Source organism: Typopeltis vanoorti, chromosome 20, assembly GCF_054136105.1.
Source record: "Typopeltis vanoorti isolate ZY-2024b chromosome 20, IOZ_Tvanoo_1.0, whole genome shotgun sequence".
Lineage (NCBI taxonomy): Eukaryota > Metazoa > Arthropoda > Arachnida > Uropygi > Thelyphonidae > Typopeltis > Typopeltis vanoorti.
In genome coordinates, this window is record NC_143568.1 from 53,732,526 (window position 1) to 53,736,776 (window position 4,251).

The following is a 4,251-nucleotide window of genomic DNA, read 5'->3' on the forward strand; positions in this document are numbered from 1 at the left end:
ATAATCCGAATTTACTTTCTGCCTGAATGAAATGACAGCGGTGGTGATTCTTTGTAGAATTCTTTCTATTTCACGACGTTAATCGTTTGGATTTTGTATAATTCCTTCTTCAACACAGTTTGCTATGGCATCATTCTGTAGCAGTGTATGAGCCTTTCCTCTTTCCAGCTTGACTCGAAGATGCTTTACAAGATTCAGATCAGGACTAAATGGAATTTTCCTGAAATGAAGTGTTTAAAAACTTGACTTGACTTGATTGGCGAGTACTTAGGCGAGTGCCTAAGCACGAGAACCTAGTTATGTTGAATTTTCACAGCACAGAAAATTATAGAGGTATTCAAAATGTCAATTTTTACACGACACTGATAATAAGCAAACGTTTTTGATTTGAAAAATTAGGAATCGTCTTTCTCCCCAAACACACACATCACCTACGGAGGTAGCAGTATTTTTTTCCTCTTTGAAAACTCGTTTTTTTTTTCATTTCGTAAAAAAAAAAATTTTAAAAAAAATTTTAAAAAATCGCTCAGACGAACATACGCAATTGACATTTGACTTCTCTAGGAAAGATGCATGATGTAACATTATTATTATTATTATTTTTTTTTTATTATTATTATTATTATTATTATTATTATTATTATTATTATTATTATTCAATTCACTTTTCAATTCCATTTTAGTATTGCCAACTGAAATGACATGTTGAACATTCTTGTGCACTTAAAGGGTCTTGTGAAAGTAAGGCGGGTTTATTGATAACAGAGTGTTCCATTTGCTAATCCTAGTTTCTTCATAAAAGGCGAATTAATCCCACCTACTTGGAAGCATGGGTTACGATGCTTCGAAGTAGGTGGGATTAATTTGCCTCACTCATCTACACGTAATCCTGATAATCAAAGACTGCAGATTATATGTAACAAAACAGTCAGTAAGGTGTATAACAATAACGAAGATACTGATATTAAAAAAAAATGTGTATATGTAAATAGGCTGTATAATAATAAGCTATGATATTGATATTGAAAAAAAATATATGTACGTTTATATTTAAAAAAAATCACTGCACTCTACATTTTGTACTGAACAGAAAATGTAATAGTATACTGTACTTTATTGTATATATGTAAATACTCTGTATGATAATAAATAAAAAAAATAATAAATATTATTATTATTATTATTATTATTATTATTATTGCGTCACAAGACTGTGCAGACTTCATATTTTTAATATGATGTATTTTTAATTTTTAAATAGCATGTATTAAAAAAAAAAGAACACCCTACCAGCTTTACAACATTCATCAGAATCATTGCTTTCTCACGACTCGTGAGTTATTTCCATAGTTCTGTTTTTTTTTTTTTTTTTTTAATCGATTCTTGGTGGTAGTGACACAGGTGATATCATTCGAAGCAGATTTTTAACTCTCTCGTTGGGTTTTCTGATATTTTTAGCAAAATATTTACGACCATATCTGGTTGAAATTGAAGTTCAAGCCTTAAGAATAGTCAAGAAAATAAAGCGTGTAAGGTGTAGTTTAATTACACACAAATAACACTACACCTATATTTCACCACACTAACCTCCTTTATAAATAAACTAGTTTTATTTTCATAAGCCTTACATTTCATGTTTGTCATATTAAGAAAATAGTTGGCTAAGTATGCTTCTAAATCTATTGTGTTATGTGTATGCGTGTGTGTGTGGCGGCGTCATCCGATATGGATATATTTATGTTCCATTGTTTTACGCAGGTCATTGGTACATTGAAGAACTTGTCTCTTCTTTCTCCTATTGAAACATTAGAAATGAAAGCAGGCTTCTAACAATTCGAGTGATCACTTTTCATTTCCATTTTAGTATTGTCAACTGAAATGACATTATGTTGAACATTCTTGTGCACTTAAAAGGTCTTGTGAAAGTAAGGCGGGTTCGTATTGATAACAGAGTGTTCCATTTGCACTATGTATTCACCGTACTTATACTTCTCGCCTTTTGCATCGTCGTATCTACTAAGGAATATGTAGGGGTTCCGATGAATTGTCATCAGAGCAGCGATGTACCACATTCCGTCATTGATACCTATTGTTGGATCCAAACAACGTACACCGTTCCGACAGACGATCTCCGTAAACAAGATATCACAGTTCCGCATCCCGGAATCTCTTCTTCTGAAGATTCAGAAAAAAATCGATACTATAAGTATTATCAGTGGGTATCCTTTGTACTATTTTTTCAAGCAGTGTTATTTTACATACCTCACTGGGTGTGGAAGACTTGGGAAGGAGGAAAGATTAAGTCTCTCACTGCGGGCTTAGTATTTAATAAAAATGATACCGAAAGGAATCAACGGAAAACGATGTTAGTTGATTACTTGCTAAGCAGTTTAGGTCAGCATGACAGGTACACTGCCCGATATTTTCTTTGTGAAATTCTGGCCTTTATCAATGTTACCGGACAGATGTTTCTCTTGGATCGTTTTCTTGGTGGTGAATTCTTTCATTACGGCATAAAAGTGATTCAATTTGCTCAAATGGATCAAGAAGATCGTACTGATCCGATGATTTTGGTCTTTCCAAGAATTACCAAGTGTCAGTTTTTCAAATTTGGTCCGTCTGGCACTATGGAGAAGATTGATGCGTTATGTGTTATGCCAATTAACATAATCAATGAAAAGATCTTCATTTTTTTATGGTTCTGGTTTATTATTCTTGCTTTCATTACCTCTGTGTTGTTGGCTTTCAGAGTAATGATAACAGCCCTCCCTTCGGTTCGCTTCAGCATGTTAAGTTTACAACTAGGAATTCAGCCAGGTCAGCTACGGGTAGTTGTCAGTCGAAGCTCTGTTGGTGACTGGTTTCTTATTTCTATGCTTGGATATAACATAGATTCTGTTATCTTTAAAGAGATATTTGCTGAAATGGCAAGTCGAATAGTTTGCGAGCCAAAAGATCTTCTGTAATCGCTTTCATGTAAATAGTTTCATTTCGTTAATATTTCATTTTGGATAATCAAGCTTAATTGGAAACCAAACATCTTTGCCCTTTCTTCAAATGCATTTCAGCACAGTGAATAAATAAAGAAAGAAAAATGACGTAGATGCGAACGCGTGTATATGTGTTATTTTGGAAAAGCATGCGCTATCGATTGACCTTATGATTTATCTTAGTAACGTCTAAATTAAAATCAAACTCCATCGGAAATCCTTGAATTCTACATGTTGTGATTTTTGTACATAACCCATATTATGCCAATAATTTGATGAAGTTAATGTTAATTTTATTTTTGGAATTGTAGTTTCTATTATTGGATTTGTTTAAAAAAAGTTTGCGATATATATGTAAAGCATAGATAAAAAAAATATATAAAAATGAATAAAGCGTTAAATATTGCATTTTGAATATATTTGCAATTTTCATAACTTATTTTAATGGCATTACAACACCAAGCAAAACTAAATTATGAAAGGATGTTTATTAATTGGCTTATATTACGCTTATATCTTTTGTCGGTTACAATTTTTGTTTCGCTTACTCATTATGGTTTGTAAACTATAATACGTTGTTTTACTCTGAAGATGCTCGTGTAAAATCAAGTCAGTTAATAAACATCCAGCACATATGATTGTCAGCTAGATTAAATCATGCAAAGCATGATTTATATTGTTAGAATGATTCGTGTAAGAATTTTAAACTTCCAGTTTAATAGCAGTCGTTGTATTCAAATATTAGGTTAGTGAAAATAGCCATTTTCACTAACCTAATAACATATAATATTTTTATCTGTTTAGTTTCAGTATTTTCTGCAGGCTTATTTATGCATATTGTGATGTTTGGATTACATAAGCAAATAAAATCACAAATACGCAGTAAAAGGACACCATTTGAAAGCACGTTATTTCATATATGACGATGATAGTACATTGCCATCTTTTTTTTTTTTCATTTTAATCCTTAATTGATTAATTAATTAATTAAAGTGTTTTAGTGTTATTTCTTTATCAGCTTTCTACTTTTTTTTACCTTCTGTCGCAAATTTTTAAGCGGACAATAGAGAAAAACGTGAAGTCAAAAATATTAATATTAATTTATATTCCTACCGTGAAACAATGTTAAAACAATTCATCTCCCTTGTTAAGTTGCTAAGAAAGGAAACACTTTCCATAATAAGAAATCTTATTATGGCATGGATGCCTGTAAAAATCTTTTGGTTGTAGAAAAATTTCGTCTTCCGGCCTCATACTGGGC

At 31.8% G+C, this 4,251-nt stretch overlaps 1 pseudogene; it reads left to right on the forward strand.

Moving 5' to 3' along the window:
* The first annotated feature begins 1,501 nt into the window (after positions 1-1,501).
* LOC150095440 (innexin shaking-B pseudogene) lies at positions 1,502-3,118 on the forward strand (annotated as a pseudogene).
* Positions 3,119-4,251: the final 1,133 nt, after the last annotated feature.